At 47.9% G+C, this 21,634-nt stretch overlaps 4 non-coding genes across 4 annotated transcripts; all 4 read right to left on the bottom strand.

Moving 5' to 3' along the window:
• Positions 1 to 1,742: 1,742 nt before the first annotated feature.
• LOC143932520 (small nucleolar RNA U3) lies at positions 1,743 to 1,957 on the bottom strand. The gene has a single exon (XR_013262947.1). It is a non-coding gene; the product is annotated as a small nucleolar RNA U3 (small nucleolar RNA).
• Positions 1,958 to 12,195: 10,238 nt separating this feature from the next.
• LOC143932483 (small nucleolar RNA U3) lies at positions 12,196 to 12,410 on the bottom strand. The gene has a single exon (XR_013262916.1). It is a non-coding gene; the product is annotated as a small nucleolar RNA U3 (small nucleolar RNA).
• Positions 12,411 to 18,222: 5,812 nt separating this feature from the next.
• On the bottom strand, positions 18,223 to 18,437 carry LOC143932482 (small nucleolar RNA U3). Its single transcript, XR_013262915.1, has one exon. It is a non-coding gene; the product is annotated as a small nucleolar RNA U3 (small nucleolar RNA).
• A 2,754-nt stretch (positions 18,438 to 21,191) lies between these two features.
• On the bottom strand, positions 21,192 to 21,405 carry LOC143932486 (small nucleolar RNA U3). The gene has a single exon (XR_013262919.1). It is a non-coding gene; the product is annotated as a small nucleolar RNA U3 (small nucleolar RNA).
• Between the last annotated feature and the right edge of the window lie 229 nt (positions 21,406 to 21,634).

Genomic DNA, 21,634 nt, shown 5'->3' with positions numbered 1-21,634 from the left:
GAACTGCTGGGAGTGTCAGTGAAATGTTACTGACACCCCAGATCAGTTCGCATATCGCAGTGCGATCTGCAAACTCGGATCGCATGGTGTGAACACCCATGCGATCCGATTCTGCTGCGGGCCAAAAAAAGGGTCCCGTGCGAATTTGCGGCGGGTGCGGCGGGTGCGGCGAATGGCTGAACTCGAATCGCACAGAGATCGGATGTGATTTGCACTGCAGTGCGGTGCGAATCACATCCGTTCTCATAAACCGCTGCAATGTGAACCCAGCCTTAGTGACACTGGCGACGGGGGGTGATCACAGGGTTAAACCTTTATTGGGGGGGTTAGGGGGGTACCTTAGAACTAAAGGGGGCTAACCCTAACTGCCCTAACAGTTATTAGTCACAAATGACACCCGCCGGGTGATCAGGGGGTTAAACCTTTATTAGGTAATAAATGGCGGGTGCCCTGAAACTATAAAAAAATAACTAACCAACCAGCGTCACCTGTAACAGTTATATGGTGATCACTGGTGAAAGGGTTAACTAGGGGGCAATCAGGGGGCTTTATGCGGTAGTATATGGGGGTCCCTGGCGCTATAAAAAGCTGCGGCGAACCTAAATACCTACCTGCCTAACTAGCGTCACCTGTGACACTAATACGGCGATCAGAAAAATGATCGCTTATTAGGCTGGGTTCACACTGGAGCGATGCGGAAACGCCGCGAATCCGCGGCGGGTTCCCGCATCGCATGCCTCCCGGCGGCAGTTCACACTGCCCTATGCGAACTGCTGGGAGTGTCAGTGAAATGTTACTGACACCCCCAGATCAGTTCGCATATCGCAGTGCGATCTGCAAACTCGGATCGCATGGTGTGAACACCCATGCGATCCGATTCTGCTGCGGGCCAAAAAAAGGGTCCCGTGCGAATTTGCGGCGGGTGCGGCGGGTGCGGCGAATGGCTGAACTCGAATCGCACAGAGATCGGATGTGATTTGCACTGCAGTGCGGTGCGAATCACATTCGTTCTCATAAACCGCTGCAATGTGAACCCAGCCTTAGTGACACTGGCGACGGGGGGTGATCACGGGGTTAAACCTTTATTGGGGGGGTTAGGGGGGTACCTTAGAACTAAAGGGGGCTAACTCTAACTGCCCTAACAGTTATTACAGTCACAAATGACACCAATGCAAAAAAAAAAAAAAAAAAAATGACATTGGTGTCACTGTGACTGGGGGGCAGGGGTAATTGGGGGGGTGATCGGGGGGTAAAGGGGGGGGTGTGAGTGTGCCTGGCATGTTCTACTGTGTGTGTAGAGTGTTGGTGCAACTCACCGATCCGCTCTTCTCCGTGTCGGAACGAAAAATACCGACACGGAGGAGAGAATACATCACTTCCTCTCCTGTGTTTACATTACAGGAGAGGAAGTGATGTCACGGGGGATTTCTATTCGTCGGGAGCGATCGCGAGGGGGTGGCCATGAATGAATGGCCGCCCCCTCGTCCCGGATCGCTCCCGGACAAAAACCGACCGCCGCAGGCACCGGGCGGGGGCCCGATCGGGCCCCCGACCTGCGGGAGGCAAGGGACGTACATGTAAGCCCTTATGCCTGCCCGTGCCATTCTGCCGACGTACATCGGCGTGCGGCGGTCGGCAACTGGTTAAATAGGCCCTCTCCTTATTTTATGCTTGAGTGTGCTCCATCAAACGGGACCACTAGTTCTCAACCTTAAGCCTCTCACATTGGTGGCGTTCAAACAAACACTCTGAATGAGTTCCTGCCTACCATCTTCCCATCTGGAAAGATGACCAAGTCATCAAACGGTGGCAGCATCTGCAGAGAGCAGCACTGCCAACAGGAGTCCTAATGAGACAAGAACCCTAAAATTCATCATCGTGGAAGATGAGTATGGACACTTTCGAGCACATTTCTCCCTTTGCATCCTACAGAAATGATCCCTGAAAGTATAGTCCTCCCTTTTCTTATTTTATACTCGAGCGTGCACCAACAAATGGGACCACAAGATCTGAGCTTTAAGCCTCTGACATTGATGGCTCAGCCGATACGTTCAGCTGGCTGATGCTGTTCACAATTATGATGATGTGCTGCTATCCATCCTTCACAGAATGGGGTTCCTCAGCAATTAAATAGTCCCTTTTCTTATATTATGCTCGAGCGCGCACCATCAAACTTGACCACTAGTTCTCAACCGACTGATGCTGTTCACAATTATAATGATATACTGCTTTCCATCCTCCGCAGAATGGGGTACCTCAGCATTTAAATAGGCCATCATCTTATTTTATGCTTGAGCATGCACCATCCAACGGGACCACTATTTCTCTGCTTTAAGCCTCTGAGATTGATGGCTCAGCCGACACGTTCAGCTGGCTGATGCTGTTCACAATTATAATGATGTGCTTCCATCCATTCCACGCAGAATGGGGTTCTTTTGCATTTAAATAGGCCCTCTCCTTATTTTATGTTTGAGTGTACAACAAACGGGACCACTAGTTCTCAACTTTAAGCCTCTCACATTGGTGCTCAGCCGACGCGTTCAGTTTGCTGATGCTGTTCACAATTATAATGATGTGCTGCTTTCCATTCTCTGCAAAATGGGGTTCCTCATCAATGAAATAGTCCCTTTTCTTACTGCATGCTCGCGCGTGCACCATCAAACGGGACCACTAGTTCTCAGATTTAAGCCTCTGTCATTGATGGCTCAGATGAAACGTTCAACTGGCTGATGCTATGCACAATTATGATGCGCTGCTTTCCATCCTCCGCAGAATGGGGTTCCTCCAGCATTTAAATAGGCCGTCATCTTATTTTATCCTCTAGCGTGCACCAACAAACGGGACCACTAGTTCTCAGCTTTAAGCCTCTGACATTGGTGGCTCAGCCGACACGTTCAGCTGGCTGATGCTGTTCACAATTATAATGATGTGCTGTTTTCCTTTATTCGCATATTGGGGTTCCTCAGCATTTAAATAGGCCCTCTTCATAGTTTATGCTCGAGCGTGCACCAACAAACTGGACCACTATTTCTTCGCTTTAATCCTCTGACATTGGTGGCTCAGCAGACACGTTCAGCTGCATGATGCTGTTCACATTTATAATGATGTGCTGCTTTCCATTCTCCACAGAATGGGGTTCCTCAGCATTTAAATAGGCCCTCTCCTTATTTTATGCTTGAGTGTGCACCATCAAACAGAACCACTAGTTCTCAGCTTTAAAGAGGAAGTAAACCCTGATGAGTTTACTTCCTCTTTCATTCCCTGCAAAGGCAAAGCATAATGGACTACTATGCATCGCATAGTAGCCCATTATGTGTCACTTACCTGACACAGGAGCCAGCGAAGTCGCCGCTGTCCCCTGTAGTCCGCCGCATCCATCTTGTTGGTGGGGTCTTGCAGCTCCGCCGCTGTCATTCGGCGAAGCCGCGATGACGTCACTCCCGCGCATGCGAACGGGAGCCGACACACGCGGCAGCTCCGCCGCTGAGAATGCCGCGCTCAGTTCGCCTGCGCGCCGCTGTCTACGGCGCATGCGCCGTAGACAGCGGTGCCCGTTTTCGGGCAAATATCTCCTAAACCATATAGATTTAGGAGATATTGCTTGGACCTACAGGTAAGCCTTAATCTAGGCTTACCTGTAGGTCAAAGTGGTTTGTAAGGGTTTACAACCACTTTAAGCCTCTGACATTGGTGGCTCGGCCGATGCTGTGTACAATTATAATGATGTGCTGCTTTCCAATTCTCCGCAGAATGGGGTTCCTCAGCAATTAAATAGGCCCTCTTCCTATTTTATGCTCTAGCGTGCACCAACAAACGGGACCACTGGTTCTAAGCCTTAAGCCTCTGATATTGATGGCTCAGGCAAAACGTTCAACTGCCTGATGTTTTGCACAATTATAATGATGCGCTGCTTTCCATTTTCCGCAGAATAGGATTCCTCAGCATTTAAATAGGCCCTCTTCCTATTTCATGCTCGAGCGTGCACCAACAAACGGGACCACTAGTTCTTAACTTTAAGCCTCTGACATTGATGGCTCAGCCGACGCGTTCAGCTGGTTGATGAAGTTCACAATTTGAATTATGTGCTGCTTTCCATCCTCTGCAGAGCATGGGGTTCCTCAACATTTAAATAGGCCGTCATCGACGGGTTCCGCCTTGCGCGGGGTCCCGGTGCCCTTGCCCTGCTCTGCGGGGGGGGGGGTGTGGGGATCCCGGGCGGCCCGCCCTTGCACTGCAGTTTTCTGCGTGCGGTTAGATCTATTGCTATGCTGCTTTCTTTCTTACTCTGGTCTTTGCTATACTATTTCTCTCCCTGTACTCCTCTCTCTTTCTTTCTCTCTCCCCTGGTTGTCCTCTTCTTCCCCGTTCCTCTCCTCGCCCGTTCTCGTCCCCCTGATGGGGGAGGGGTCCTATTTGCCTTGGTTATTCTGTACTGTGGGGGCATGGGAGGCGGTCCCCCTTTCTGAGACCCGATGGCTACGGTGAACTTTGTTTCGTTCGATGTTAGGGGCCTTCACGCCCCTGGGAAAAGACATCAATTGTTCCGAGAACTGAACCGTCTCCGCGGAGATGTGGTTTTTCTACAGGAGACCCACCTCACCCACACCACTTCAGTTAAATTATACTCCCCCAAATACCCTACTTGGTATTACGGCCTTTCAAATATTTCTAAGGCCAAGGGCGTAGCCATTGGGTTTCGGAGGGGCACCGCGTTCAAGCTAGAATCTATGTTAAGTGATCCGACTGGCCGCTTTCTGTTCTTACGAGGCACTCTGGGCAGCATGCCATGCACTCTGGTTACTCTTTACTCTCCCAATAGACACCAAGCATCATTTATTGCTTCGACACTCTCTAAACTAGGGGACTTCGCTGGGGGCTGTGTGGTCCTGACGGGTGACTTCAATGCAGCTCTGGAACCCTCTCTGGACACTTCCAGGGGGAGCTCGTCCTTGTCATATAAGCAGTTGAAATGTATCCGCACAAAACTCCATGAGCTGCAGTTGATGGACACCTGGAGGATCACGCACCCTCGCGACCGTGACTTTACATATTACTCCACGGTGCATCGTACATATTCGAGAATAGATCTCTGTTTTCTTGACCACCAGCATCTGCCACTCCTAGTACGGTCGGCCATAGAAACATCCCCCCTGTCGGATCATGCTCCGACTTTGTTCACCCTTAAAGTTGATTCTTTGCCCCTCAAGGCTGCCAATTGGCGACTGAACGAATCCCTCATATCCGAGGAAGCGGACAGGAAAGTCTTGGGTGAGGAGTTAGATTTCTACTTCCAGACTAATGTGAGTGACGAGATCTCCCCGGGCGTGTTGTGGGAAGCGCACAAGGCCTTTATTAGAGGTAAACTCATTGAACTGGGCGCCAGGAAGAAAAGGGAGCGGTTCGCACACTAACTTATGTTGATAGCGGAGATTAAGAGCCTGGATTCATAAACGGAGCCTCTCTACGTCCGTTTTACACACCCTCACCGAAAAACGTGAATCCCTGAAGACCCTCCTACATTTAGATCAGAAGTCTAGATCGCGGTTGGTGGCCCAGCGCTTTTACGAGTGGGGGGATAAACCCAGCAGATTGTTAGCTACTTCCATTAGACAACGGAAAGCCACTGCGTTCATACCTAAAACTAGAACCCCTGGGGGGTCCATGGCCTTCACCACTCCACAGATAGCTAGAGAATTCAGGGAGTTCTACCAGCATCTTTATCATGTCCGACAAAATGATGTCGGCGGAGATGATAGGCAGAGGCTTATCCGTGAGTACCTGGCCCGAGCTGCCCTTCCTCAGCTTTCCTCTGAGGCCCTGGCCGCTCTGGAAGGGGAATTTACCACGACGGAGTTATTGAGAGCTCTACGAGATATGGCGAAGGGCAAAGCACCTGGCCCTGATGGCCTCCCAGTGGCCTATTATCGCTCCTATGCAGATAAGTTACTCCCCCACCTGTCTAATTATGCTAATGTGACCTTGACCGGCGGTGCTCTCCGCCCGGAGACTACTCATGCCCATGTTACGGTTATACCTAAGGACGGGAAAGACCCGGCCGATTGTGCAAGCTATCGCCCTATCTCGTTGCTTAACATTGACGCCAAAATCTACGCTAAAGCAATTGCGAATAGATTATTACCTCTGGTCCCACAATGGATAACACGGGACCAAACAGGCTTTATACCGGGGAGAGAGGCTCGCGACAATTCCTTACGCACCTTCACCCTGATGTCGTTTGTATGGCGTCTCTCCCGGCCCACCTTGTTGCTTTCCACAGATGCTGAAAAAGCCTTTGACAGGGTGGACTGGGAGTTTCTTATGGCGACGCTGTCCCACCTCGGGGTCGGCCCTGCCCTTAGGTCACAAATTTTAGCTCTTTATCGTCATCCCACGGCCCAATTGAGGGTTAACGGCACTCTTAGTGACCCCTTTACCCTACATAATGGCACGCGCCAGGGCTGCCTGCTTTCACCCATACTATTCGCAATATCGTTGGAGCCCTTCCTGTCCATTGTCCGACGTAACCCGAACATACATGGTATTACAGTGGGCAAAATGGAACATAAATACGCTGCCTATGCAGATTATATTTTGTTTTACGTGCAACAGCCCCTGATTTCTCTCCCTAACCTCATATCCGAATTTTCAGCTTATGGCAAGGTGTCTAATTTTAAAATAAACATGTCCAAATCCGAAATTTTAAACGTAACAGTCCCCCCACGCGACGCAACACACATTAAACAGTCTTTCCCCTTTACCTGGCAGACACGGCACATGAAATATTTAGGTATCTATTTAACGCCCAACCCACTTGCTCTTTTCCGTGCCAATTTTCTACCGCTCCTCAACACGCTTAGATCGGACCTTCAGAAATGGTCCCAGTTAGGTCATTCCTGGCTGGGAAGAATTGGGGTGGTAAAGATGAACCTGCTGCCCAGAGTGCTCTTTATGCTGCAAATGATCCCATTCGGGGTGCCAGTGGGGTTCTTTACTATATTAACCTCAATGGTATATAGGTATATATGGAATAGGAGGAGACCCAGACTCCCACGGTCCCTGCTCCAGCGACCACGGAGCGCTGGGGGCCTGGCAGTACCGGATTTCCGACTCTACTTCCGAGCCATTGTGCTGGCCAGGCTATCAGATTGGAAATATTGTGCAAATACTAAGCTGTGGGTCGAACTAGAAACAATGCTGGGTGAGACTGATCTTTCCAACCTTATGTGGCTTCCAAGGAAATATAGGGCTTTGTCTACCAATTCTTCACCGCTAACGACCTCCTCTCTTGCAGTATGGGACTCCCTGTGCACAAAACGGTCCTGGCCCTACAATTCACCTTTGATGGCTTTGTCGGGCCATAACTATTTTCCGCCTGGGAATATGGGCCCTCGCTCCCGCTTTTCTTGGAGTCTCGGGGATAAAACTCTCCTCCATCAGTTCACTGGCCCCTCCGGGATTCTCCCACTCTTGGCCATCATGGGGGAGTTATCTATTTCATTCATGGACCGCTGGAAATACTGTCAACTGACGGCCTTTGTTCGCTCCCTTCCTAAACCTCTACGCTCCATAAATGATCTTACACCTATAGAATCTGCTTTCTCAGGTGCCTTACCTGTGGAGAAACCTGTCTCTTATTTTTATCACACGTTGTTATCCCTGGAGTCTCACAAGACCCCTACTTTTATCCGAAACTGGGAGCTGGATCTGGATAAGGAACTCACCCCTACCCAAGTGTCTAACATTCTTACCATGGCGCATGCTGCTTCAGGCTCCTCCAAAACATCTGAGATGACCTACAAGCTGTTGACCAGGTGGCATTACACGCCTGTGACACTGCATCGGTTTTTCCCCCAAACCTCCCCGCTCTGCTGGAGAGAGTGTGGTGAGCGAGCCTCTCACGCTCACATCTGGTGGTTTTGTCCACGAATACGCCCGTTCTGGCTCGCAGTCCTATATTGGATTCAGCAAATTCAGGGTCGGGAGGTTCCTAATGATCAATGGTATGTTTTGTTTCATTGTTCGGGTCAGCCAGCAGGCTCATATAAACGTTCTATTACACCCCATCTCCTCAATGCTGCGAAGACTCTTATACTGAGGTATTGGAAGCAGAGGAGGATCCCTACTCTCCGCTGCTGGCTGCTCAAGGTCGATCATCTATATTACATGGAAGACCTGACACTCTCTCTGAGAGGCAAGTCTGACCTTGCCAAAAAAATATGGGCCTGCTGGGTCGCCTTTAAGTACACCTCTGTATATGCGGATATGGTGTCCCAACCTGTGTGATGTGATATAGCCGTGTCTTGGTATGAGAAACCTGTTTTATTTTCTAATTTTCAATCTGATGGCTGGGACAGTAAGTAGACTCTGCTGAGGCGAATGGACAACTCCCCCCCCCCCGCTTTATTTATACTTTCTGGACTTTCCTTCTCTCTCTGAGCTTGTTCTCCTCTCAGAGCTCACTGACCTCTTATAGATAAAACTGGAGGGAGTTATATACACTTTTTGAAATATTACTATTGGAGTCTAAGTACATTTAGGGTGGTTACTGCTTGTTGTTTACACTACTCCTCTGATAATCTGTCTGTGATGAGTTGTATGTGCTCCTTTTCTTTAATAAAAACTAATTAAAAAAAATAAAATAAATAGGCCGTCATCGTATTTTATCCTCTAGTGTGCACCATCAAACGGGACCACTATTTCTCCGCATTAAGCCTCTGACATTGATGGCTCAGCCGACACGTTCAGCTGGCTGATGCTGTTCACAATTATAATGATGTGCTGTTTTCCTTTGTTCACATATTGGGGTTCCTCAGCATTTAAATAGGCCCTCTTCATAGTTTATGCTCGAGCGTGCACCAACAAACGGGACCACTATTTCTTCGCTTTAATCCTCTGACATTGGTGGCTCAGCAGACACGTTCAGCTGCATGATGCTGTTCACATTTATAATGATGTGCTGCTTTCCATTCTCCACAGAATGGGGTTCCTCAGCATTTAAATAGGCCCTCTCCTTATTTTATGCTTGAGTGTGCACCATCAAACAGAACCACTAGTTCTCAGCTTTAAAGAGGAAGTAAACCCTGATGAGTTTACTTCCTCTTTCATTCCCTGCAAAGGCAAAGCATAATGGACTACTATGCATCGCATAGTAGCCCATTATGTGTCACTTACCTGACACAGGAGCCAGTGAAGTCGCCTCTGTCCCCTGTAGTCCGCCGCATCCATCTTGTTGGTGGGGTCTTGCAGCTATGCCGCTGTCATTCGGCGAAGCCGCAATGATGTCACTCCCGCGCATGCGAATGGGAGCCGACACGCGTGGCAGCTCCGTCGCTGAGAATGCCGCGCTCAGTGCGCCTGCGCGCCGCTGTCTACGGCGCATGCGCCGTAGACAGCGGTGCCCGTTTTTAGGCAAATATCTCCTAAACCATATAGGTTTAGGAGATATTGCTTGGACCTACAGGTAAGCCTTAATCTAGGCTTACCTGTAGGTCAAAGTGGTTTGTAAGGGTTTACAACCACTTTAAGCCTCTGACATTGGTGGCTCGGCCGATGCTGTGTACAATTATAATGATGTGCTGCTTTCCAATTCTCTGCAGAATGGGGTTCCTCAGCAAATAAATAGTCCCTTTTCTTATATTATGCTCGAGCGTGCATCATCAAATGGGACCACTAGTTCTCAGCTATAAGCCTCTGACATTGGTGGCTTGGTCAACACGTTCAACTGGCTGATGCTATGAACAATTATAATGATGTGCTGCTATCCATCCTCCGCAGAATGGGGTTCCTCAGCATTTAAATAGGCCGTAATCTTTTTTTATGCTCGAGTGTGCACCATCAAACAGGAGCCCTAGTTCTCAAATTTAAGCCTCTGACATTGGTGGCTCGGCCAACACGTTCAGCTGGCTGATGCTGCGTACAATTATAATGATGTGCTGCTTTCCATTCTCCGCAGAATGGGGTTCCTCAGCATTTTAATAGGCCCTCTCCTTATTTCATGGTCGAGCGTACACCAACAAACGGGACCACTAGTTCTCAGCTTTAAGCCTCTGACATTGATGGCTCAGCCGACACCTTCAGTTGGCTGATGCTGTTCACAATTATAAAGATGTACCGCTTTCCATTCTCCGCAGAATGGAGTTCTTCAGCAATTAAATAGGCCCTCTCCTTATTTTATACTCGAGTGTGCACCAACAAACAGGACCACTAGTTCTCAACCTTAAGCCTCTCACATTGGTGGCTCGGCCGACACGTTCAGCTGGCTGATGCTGTTCACAATTATAATGATGCGCTGCTTTCCATTCTCTGCAGAATGGGGTTCCTCAGCAATTAAATAGGCCCTCTTCCTATTTTATGCTCGAGCGTGCACCAACAAACGGGACCACTGGTTCTAAGCCTTAAGCCTCTGATATTGATGGCTCAGGCAAAACGTTCAACTGCCTGATGCTGTTCACAATTATAATGATGTGCTGCTTTCTATTCTCTGCAGAATGGGGTTCCTCAGCATTTAATTAGGCCCTCTTCCTATTTCATGCTCGAGCGTGCACCATCAAACGGGACCACTAGTTCTTAACTTTAAGCCTCTGACATTGATGGCTCAGCCGACGCGTTCAGCTGGTTGATGAAGTTCACAATTATAATTATGTGCTGCTTTCCATCCTCTGCAGAGCATGGGGTTCCTCAGTATTTAAATAGGCCATCATCGTATTTTATCCTCTAGCGTGCACCATCAAACGGGACACTATTTCTCTGCATTAAGCCTCTGACATTGATGGCTCAGCCGACACGTTCAGCTGGCTGAGGTGTGCACAATTATAATGATGTGCTTCTATCCATTCTCCGCAGAATGGGGTTCATCTGCATTTAAATAGGCCCTCTCCTTATTTTATGTTTGAGCGTACAACAAACAGGACCACTAGATCTCAACTTTAAGCCTCTCACATTGGTGTCTCAGCCGACACGTTCAGTTGGCTGATGCTGTTCACAATTATAATGATGTGCTGCTTTCCATTCTCTGCAAAATGGGGTTCCTCAGCAATGCAATAGTCCCTTTTCTTACTTCATGCTCGAGCGTGCACCATCAAACGGGACCACTAGTTCTCAGCTTTAAGCCTCTGACATTGATGGCTCAGCCGACGCGTTCAGCTGGTTGATGAAGTTCACAATTATAATTATGTGCTGCTTTCCATCCTCTGCAGAGCATGGGGTTCCTCAGCATTTAAATAGGCCGTCATCGTATTTTATCATCTAGCGTGCACCATCAAACGGGACACTATTTCTCCGCATTAAGCCTCTGACATTGATGGCTCAGCCGACACGTTCAGCTGGCTGAGGTGTGCACAATTATAATGATGTGCTTCTATCCATTCTCTGCAGAATGGGGTTCCTCAGCATTTAAATAGGCCGTCATCATATTTTATCCTCTAGCGTGCACCATCCAACAGGACCACTATTTCTCCGCATTAAGCCTCTGACATTGAGGGCTCAGCAGACACGTTCAGCTGGCTGATGCTGTTCACAATTATAATGATGTGCTGCTTTCCATTCTCCGCAGAATGGGGTTTTTCTGCATTTAAATAGGCCCTCTCCTTATTTTATGTTTGAGCGTACAACAAACAGGACCACTATATGTCAACTTTAAGCCTCTGACATTGATGGCTCAGCCGACACCTTCAGTTGGCTGATGCTGTTCACACTTATGATAATGTGCTGCTGTCCATTCTCCGCAGAATGGGGTTCCTCAGCAATTAAATAGTCACTTTTCTTATTTTATACTCGAGCCTGCACCATCAAACAGAACCACTAGTTCTCAGTTTTAAGCCTCTGTCATTGATGGCTCACCCGACACATTCAGCTGGTTGATGCCATGCACAGTTATAATGTGCTGCTATCCATTCTCCGCAAAATTGGGTTCCTCAGCATTTAAATAGGCCCTTTTCTTATTTTATGCTTGAGCCTGCGCCAACAAATGGGACCACTAGATTTAGCTTTAAGCTTCTGAGATTGATGGCTCAGCCGACACGTTCAGCTTGCTGATGCTGCGTACAATTATAATGATGTGCTGCTTTCCATTCTCCGCAGAATGGGGTTCCTCAGCATTTAAATAGTCAATTTTCTTATTTTATGCTTGAGTGTGCACCATCAAACGGGACCACTAGTTCTCAACCTTAAGCCTCTCACATTGGTGGCATTCAAACAACCACTCTGAATGAGTTCCTGCCTATCATCTTCCCATCTGGAAAGATGACCAAGTCATCAAACGGTGGCAGCATCTGCAGAGAGCAGCACTGCCAACAGGAGTCCTAATGAGACAAGAACCCTAAAATTCATCATCGTGGAAGATGAGTATGGACACTTTTGAGCACATTTCTCCCTTTGCATCCTACAGAAATGATCCCTGAAAGTATAGTCCTCCCTTTTCTTATTTTATACTCGAGCGTGCACCAACAAATGGGACCACAAGATCTGAGCTTTAAGCCTCTGACATTGGTGGCTCAGCCGATACGTTCAGCTGGCTGATGCTGTTCACAATTATAATGATGTGCTGCTATCCATCCTTCGCAGAATGGGGTTCCTCAGCAATTAAATAGTCCCTTTTCTTATATTATGCTCGAGCGTGCACCATCAAACTTGACCACTAGTTCTCAACCGACTGATGCTGTTCACAATTATAATGATGTACTGCTTTCCATCCTCCGCAGAATGGGGTACCTCAGCATTTAAATAGGCCGTCATCTTATTTTATGCTTGAGCATGCACCATCCAACGGGACCACTATTTCTCTGCTTTAAGCCTCTGAGATTGATGGCTCAGCCGACACGTTCAGCTGGCTGATGCTGTTCACAATTATAATGATGTGCTTCCATCCATTCCATGCAGAATGGGGTTCTTTTGCATTTAAATAGGCCCTCTCCTTATTTTATGTTTGAGTGTACAACAAACGAGACCACTAGTTCTCAACTTTAAGCCTCTCACATTGGTGCTCAGCCGACGCGTTCAGTTTGCTGCTTTCCATTCTCTGCAAAATGGGGTTCCTCAGCAATGCAATAGTCCCTTTTCTTACTTCATGCTCGCGCGTGCACCATCAAACGGGACCACTAGTTCTCAGATTTAAGCCTCTGTCATTGATGGCTCAGACGAAACGTTCAACTGGCTGATGCTATGCACAATTATGATGCGCTGCTTTCCATCCTCCGCAGAATGGGGTTCCTCCAGCATTTAAATAGGCCGTCATCTTATTTTATCCTCTAGCGTGCACCAACAAACGGGACCACTAGTTCTCAGCTTTAAGCCTCTGACATTGATGGCTCAGCCGACACGTTCAGCTGGCTGATGCTGTTCACAATTATAATGATGTGCTGTTTTCCTTTGTTCACATATTGGGGTTCCTCAGCATTTAAATAGGCCCTCTTCATAGTTTATGCTCGAGCGTGCACCAACAAACGGGACCACTATTTCTTCGCTTTAATCCTCTGACATTGGTGGCTCAGCAGACACGTTCAGCTGCATGATGCTGTTCACATTTATAATGATGTGCTGCTTTCCATTCTCCACAGAATGGGGTTCCTCAGCATTTAAATAGGCCCTCTCCTTATTTTATACTTGAGTGTGCACCATCAAACAGAACCACTAGTTCTCAGCTTTAAAGAGGAAGTAAACCCTGATGAGTTTACTTCCTCTTTCATTCCCTGCAAAGGCAAAGCATAATGGACTACTATGCATCGCATAGTAGACCATTATGTGTCACTTACCTGACACAGGAGCCAGCGAAGTCACCGCTGTCCCCTGTAGTCCGCCGCATCCATCTTGTTGGTGGGGTCTTGCAGCTCCGCCGCTGTCATTTGGCGAAGCCGCGATGACGTTACTCCCGCGCATGCGAACGGGAGCCGACACGCGCGGCAGCTCCGTCGCTGAGAATGCCGCGCTCAGTGCGCCTGCGCGCCGCTGTCTACGGTGCATGCGCCGTAGACAGCGTTGCCCGTTTTCGGGCAAATATCTCCTAAACCATATAGGTTTAGGAGATATTGCTTGGACCTACAGGTAAGCCTTAATCTAGGCTTACCTGTAGGTCAAAGTGGTTTGTAAGGGTTTACAACCACTTTAAGCCTCTGACATTGGTGGCTCGGCCGATGCTGTGTACAATTATAATGATGTGCTGCTTTCCAATTCTCCTCAGAATGGGGTTCCTCAGCAAATAAATAGTCCCTTTTCTTATATTATGCTCGAGCGTGCACCATCAAATGAGAGCACTAGTTCTCAGCTATAAGCCTCTGACATTGGTGGCTTGGCCAACACGTTCAACTGGCTGATGCTATGAACAATTATAATGATGTGCTGCTATCCATCCTCCGCAGAATGGGGTTCCTCAGCAAATAAATAGTCCCTTTTCTTATATTATGCTCGAGCGTGCACCATCAAATGGGACCACTAGTTCTAAGCTATAAGCCTCTGACATTGGTGGCTTGGCCAACACGTTCAACTGGCTGATGCTATGAACAATTATAATGATGTGCTGCTATCCATCCTCCGCAGAATGGGGTTCCTCAGCATTTTAATAGGCCGTAATCAAACAGAAGCCCTAGTTCTCAAATTTAAGCCTCTGACATTGGTGGCTCGGCCAACACTTTCAGCTGGCTGATGCTGCGTACAATTATAATGATGTGCTGCTTTCCATTCTCCGCAGAATGGGGTTCCTCAGCATTTTAATAGGCCCTCTCCTTATTTCATGGTCGAGCGTACACCAACAAACGGGACCACTAGTTCTCAGCTTTAAGCCTCTGACATTGATGGCTCAGCCGACACGTTCAGCTGGCTGAGGCTGTTCACAATTATAAAGATGTACCGCTTTCCATTCTCCGCAGAATGGGGTTCTTCAGCAATTAAATAGGCCCTCTCCTTATTTTATACTCGAGTGTGCACCAACAAACAGGACCACTAGTTCTCAACCTTAAGCCTCTCACATTGGTGGCTCGGCCGACACGTTCAGCTGGCTGATGCTGTTCACAATTATAATGATGCGCTGCTTTCCATTCTCTGCAGAATGGGGTTCCTCAGCAATTAAATAGGCCATCTTCCTATTTTATGCTCGAGCGTGCACCAACAAACGGGACCACTGGTTCTAAGCCTTAAGCCTCTGATATTGATGGCTCAGGCAAAACGTTCAACTGCCTAAAGCTGTTCACAATTATAATGATGTGCTGCTTTCTATTCTCTGCAGAATGGGGTTCCTCAGCATTTAATTAGGCCCTCTTCCTATTTCATGCTCGAGCGTGCACCATCAAACGGGACCACTAGTTCTTAACTTTAAGCCTCTGACATTGATGGCTCAGCCGACGCGTTCAGCTGGTTGATGAAGTTCACAATTATAATTATGTGCTGCTTTCCATCCTCTGCAGAGCATGGGGTTCCTCAGCATTTAAATAGGCCGTCATCGTATTTTATCCTCTAGCGTGCACCATCAAACGGGACACTATTTCTCCGCATTAAGCCTCTGACATTGATGGCTCAGCCGACACGTTCAGCTGGCTGAGGTGTGCACAATTATAATGATGTGCTTCTATCCATTCTCCGCAGAATGGGGTTCATCTGCATTTAAATAGGCCCTCTCCTTATTTTATGTTTGAGCGTACAACAAACAGGACCACTAGTTCTCAACTTTAAGCCTCTCACATTGGTGTCTCAGCCGACACGTTCAGTTGGCTGATGCTATTCACAATTATAATGATGTGCTGCTTTCCATTCTCTGCAAAATGGGGTTCCTCAGCAATGCAATAGTCCCTTTTCTTACTTCATGCTCGAGCGTGCACCATCAAACGGGACCACTAGTTCTCGGCTTTAAGCCTCTGACATTGATGGCTCAGCCGACACCTTCAGTTGGCTGATGCTGTTCACACTTATGATAATGTGCTGCTGTCCATTCTCCGCAGAATGGGGTTCTTCAGCAATTAAATAGTCACTTTTCTTATTTTATACTCGAGCGTGCACCATCAAACAGAACCACTAGTTCTCAGTTTTAAGCCTCTGTCATTGATGGCTCACCCGACATATTCAGCTGGTTGATGTCCAGGGGCGTAACTAGAAATCACAGGGCCCCATAGCAAAATGTTGCATGGGCCCCCCCCCACCAAAAAAAAAATGAACTAATGCCATTAAACAACAGACTACCACACCCATGTGGCACAGTACCCAGGCAAGCGCTTATATTAATTTTGAACAACAAAGTATGCAGTATACTGTATGCAGCCCCTGAAGGGAACACATTGCTGACCTCCATGCCTTCTAACCAATTTCTGTTCTGTTATATAAAATGAAATAGTTCAACTCACCATAATGCTAAATCAGTGGGATCCCTGAGCGTGTCACTTGCCATCATCGCCTGCCACCAGATGCAGATTGTAACTTGTCACACATTGCGGAATGTCACCTACCACATGTTGCGGATTGTCCACTTGCCACATCCCAGATTGTCACTTGCCAAGTCACCTGCCACACATTATGGATTGTCACTTGCCACGTCCTGGATTGTCACTTGCCACACATTATGGATTGTCACTTGCCAGACATTATGGATTGTCACTTGCCACGTCCTGGATTGTCACTTGCCACACATTATGGATTGTCACTTGCCACGTCCTGGATTGTCACTTACCACACATTAAGGATTGTCACTTGTCACATCACCTGCTACACATTGCGGATTGTCCACTTGCCACGTCGCCTGCCACCAGATGCAGATTGTCACTTGTCACACGTTGCAGAATGTCACCTGCCACATGTTGCGGATTGTCCACTTGCCACGTCCTGGATTGTCACTTGCCACGTTACCTGCCACACATTACGGATTGTCACTTGCCATGTCCTAGATTGTCACTTGCCACGTCTCGAGTTGTCACTTGCCCCGTCACCTGCCACACATTACGGATTGTCACTTGCCACGTCACCTGCCACACATTACGGATTGTCACTTGTCACGTCACGGATTTTCACTTGCCACGTCACCTGCCACATGTTATGGATTGTCACTTGCCACATTCAGGTTGTCACTTGACACGTCACCTGCCACACATTACGGATTGTCACTTGCCACGTCCTAGATTGCCACACATTACAGATTGTCACTTACCACATCCTAGATTGTCACTTGCCACACATTATGGATTGTCACTTGCACGTCCCGGGTTGTCACTTGCCACGTCACCTGCCACACATTACGGATTGTCACTTGTCACATCACGGATTTTCACTTGCCATGTCACCTGCCACACGTTACGGATTGTCACTTGCCACGTCCCTGGTTGTCACTTGCCATGTTGCCTGCCACACATTATGGATTGTCATTTGCCACGTCATGGATTTTCACTTGCCACGTCACCTGCCAGACGTTACAGATTGTCACTTGCCACGTCCCGGGTTGTCACTTGCCACGTCGCCTGCCACACATTATGGATTGTCACTTGCTCTGCCACTTTCCTGCTGTGTCACAGAGTCAGGCAGCAGAGAGATAATGTCATCTCTCTGCTTCCTGGCTGCCTGCACAGTGAGGGGGAACTGCACTGCAGGGATGAGAGGTCGGCGAGAGATGATGTCATCTCTATGCTCCCTCGCCCGTCAGCTCCCTGATTGGCCAGCCCGCTCATGCCCACTCTCTCACAAGCGGACCGGCCACTCTCATCTGCCTCCCACTATCACCCGCGGAGCCGCCCGCGGACCGCCCGTGGAGCCGCCCGAGGACCACCCGCGGACCACCCGCGGAGCCGCCCGCTGACTACCCGCGGAGCCGCCCGCTATCTCCCGCGGAGCCACAGCGCCTATCCTCACCGGGCCCCATTTGACTGTGGGCCCCATAGCGCCCGCATGTGTTGCTATGGCGGTAGTTCCGCCACTGTTGATGTCATGCACAGTTATAATGTGCTGCTATCCATTCTCCGCAGAATTGGGTTCCTCAGCATTTAAATAGGCCCTTTTCTTATTTTATGCTTGAGCCTGCGCCAACAAATGGGACCACTAGATCTCAGCTTTAAGCTTCTGAGATTGATGGCTCAGCCGACACGTTCAGCTTGCTGATGCTGCGTACAATTATAATGATGTGCTGCTTTCCATTCTCCGCAGAATGGGGTTTCTCAGCATTTAAATAGTCAATTTTCTTATTTTATGCTTGAGTGTGCACCATCAAACGGGACCACTAGTTCTCAACCTTAAGCCTCTTACATTGGTGGCGTTCAAACAACCACTCTGAATGAGTTCCTGCCTATCATCTTCCCATCTGGAAAGATGACCAAGTCATCAAACGGTGGCAGCATCTGCAGAGAGCAGCACTGCCAACAGGAGTCCTAATGAGACAAGAACCCTAAAATTCATCATCGTGGAAGATGAGTATGGACACTTTTGAGCACATTTCTCCCTTTGCATCCTACAGAAATGATCCCTGAAAGTATAGTCCTCCCTTTTCTTATTTTATACGCGAGCGTGCACCAACAAATGGGACCACTAGATCTGAGCTTTAAGCCTCTGACATTGGTGGCTCAGCCGATACGTTCAGCTGGCTGATGCTGTTCACAATTATGATGATGTGCTGCTATCCATCCTTCGCAGAATGGGGTTCCTCAGCAATTAAATAGTCCCTTTTCTTATATTATGCTCGAGCGCGCACCATCAAACTTTACCACTAGTTCTCAACCGACTGATGCTGTTCACAATTATAATGATGTACTGCTTTCCATCCTCCGCAGAATGGGGTACCTCAGCATTTAAATAGGCCGTTATCTTATTTTATGCTTGAGCATGCACCATCCAACGGGACCACTATTTCTCCGCTTTAAGCCTCTGAGATTGATGGCTCAGCCGACACGTTCAGCTGGCTGATGCTGTTCACAATTATAATTATGTGCTTCCATCCATTCCACGCAGAATGGGGTTCTTTTGCATTTAAATAGGCCCTCTCCTTATTTTATGTTTGAGTGTACAACAAACGGGACCACTAGTTCTCAACTTTAAGCCTCTCACATTGGTGCTCAGCCGACACGTTCAGTTTGCTGATGCTGTTCACAATTATAATGATGTGCTGCTTTCCATTCTCTGCAAAATGGGGTTCCTCAGCAATGCAATAGTCCCTTTTCTTACTTCATGCTCGCGCGTGCACCATCAAACGGGACCACTAGTTCTCAGATTTAAGCCTCTGTCATTGATGGCTCAGACGAAACGTTCAACTGGCTGATGCTATGCACAATTATGATGCGCTGCTTTCCATCCTCCGCAGAATGGGGTTCCTCCAGCATTTAAATAGGCCGTCATCTTATTTTATCCTCTAGCGTGCACCAACAAACGGGACCACTAGTTCTCAGCTTTAAGCCTCTGACATTGATGGCTCGGCCGACACGTTCAGCTGGCTGATGCTGTTCACAATTATAATGATGTGCTGTTTTCCTTTATTCGCATACTGGGGTTCCTCAGCATTTAAATAGGCCCTCTTCATAGTTTATGCTCGAGCGTGCACCAACAAACGGGACCACTATTTCTTCGCTTTAATCCTCTGACATTGGTGGCTCAGCAGACACGTTCAGCTGCATGATGCTGTTCACATTTATAATGATGTGCTGCTTTCCATTCTCCACAGAATGGGGTTCCTCAGCATTTAAATAGGCCCTCTCCTTATTTTATGCTTGAGTGTGCACCATCAAACAGAACCACTAGTTCTCAGCTTTAAAGAGGAAGTAAACCCTGATGAGTTTACTTCCTCTTTCATTCCCTGCAAAGGCAAAGCATAATGGACTACTATGCATCGCATAGTAGCCCATTATGTGTCACTTACCTGACACAGGAGCCAGCAAAGTAGCCGCTGTCCCCTGTAGTCCGCCGCATCCATCTTGTTGGTGGGGTCTTGCAGCTCCGCCGCTGTCATTCGGCGAAGCTGCGATGACGTCACTCCCACGCATGCGAACGGGAGCCGACACACGCGGCAGCTCCGTCGCTGAGAATGCCTCGCTTAGTGGTGCCCGTTTTCGGGCCAATATCTCCTAAACCATATAGGTTTAGGAGATATTGCTTGGACCTACAGGTAAGCCTTAATCTAGGCTTACCTGTAGGTCAAAGTGGTTTGTAAGGATTTACAACCACTTTAAGCCTCTGACATTGGTGGCTCGGCCGATGCTGTGTACAATTATAATGATGTGCTGCTTTCCAATTCTACGCAGAATGGGGTTCCTCAGCAAATAAATAGGCCCTCTTCCTATTTTATGCTCGAGCGTGCACCAACAAACGGGACCACTAGTTCTAAGCCTTAAGCCTCTGATATTGATGGCTCAGGCAAAACATTCAACTGCCTGATGTTTTGCACAATTATAATGATGCGCTGCTTTCCATTTTCCACAGAATAGGGTTCCTCAGCATTTAAATAGGCCCTCTTCCTATTTCATGCTCGAGCGTGCACCAACAAACGGGACCACTAGTTCTTAACTTTAAGCCTCTGACATTGATGGCTCAGCCGACGCATTCAGCTGGTTGATGAAGTTCACAATTATAATTATGTGCTGCTTTCCATCCTCTGCAGAGCATGTGGTTCTTCAGCATTTAAATTAGCCGTCATCGTATTTTATCCTCTAGCGTGCACCATCAAACGGGACCACTATTTCTCCGCATTAAGCCTCTGACATTGATGGCTCAGCCGACACGTTCAGCTGGCTGAGATGTGCACAATTATAATGATGTGCTTCTATCCTTTCTCCGCAGAATGGGGTTCTTCTGCATTTAACTAGGCCCTCTCCTTATTTTATGTTTGAGCGTACAACAAACGGGACCACTAGTTCTCAACTTTAAGCCTCTCACATTGATGGCTCAGCCAACAGGTTCAGTTGGCTGATGCTGTTCACAATTATAATGATGTGCTGCTTTCCATTCTCCGCAGAATGGGGTTCCTCAGCATTTTAATAGGTCCTCTTCCTATTTTTTGCTCAAGCATGCACCATAAAACGGGACCAGTAGTTCTCAGATTTAAGCCTCTGTCACTGATGGCTCAGCCGAAATGTTCAACTGGCTGATGGTGTGCACAATTATGATAATGTGCTGCTTTCCATTCTCTGCAGAATGGGGTTCCTCAGCAATTAAATAGGCCCTCTCCTTATTTTATACTCGAGTGTGCACCAACAAACGGGACCACTAGTTCTCAACCTTAAGCCTCTCACATTGGTGGTGTTCAAACAACCACTCTGAATGAGTTCCTGCCTACTATCTTCCCATCTGGAAAGATGACCAAGTCATCAAACGGTGGCAGCATCTGCAGAGAGCAGCACTGCCAACAGGAGTCCTAATGAGACAAGAACCCTAAAATTCATCATCGTGGAAATGAGTATGGACACTTTCGAGCACATTTCTCCCTTTGCATCCTACAGAAATGATCCCTGAAAGTATAATCCTCCCTTTTCTTATTTTATACTCGAGCGTGCACCAACACATGGGACCACAAGATCTGAGCTTTAAGCCTCTGACATTGATGGCTCAGCTGATACATTCAGCTGTCTGATGGTGTTCACAATTATGATGATGTGCTGCTTTCTATTCTCTGCAGAATGGGGTTCCTATGTATTTAAATAGGCCGTCATCTTATTTTATGCTTGAGCGTGCACCATGAAACGGGACAACTAGT

The sequence above is a fragment of the Lithobates pipiens genome, unplaced genomic scaffold (genome assembly GCF_037356315.1).
Source record: "Lithobates pipiens isolate NorthernLeopardFrog02 unplaced genomic scaffold, aLitPip1_a1.2 Scaffold_25, whole genome shotgun sequence".
Classification (NCBI taxonomy): domain Eukaryota; kingdom Metazoa; phylum Chordata; class Amphibia; order Anura; family Ranidae; genus Lithobates; species Lithobates pipiens.
Note: the sequence above shows the minus strand (reverse complement) of the source record. Positions and strands in the feature narration are given on the sequence as shown.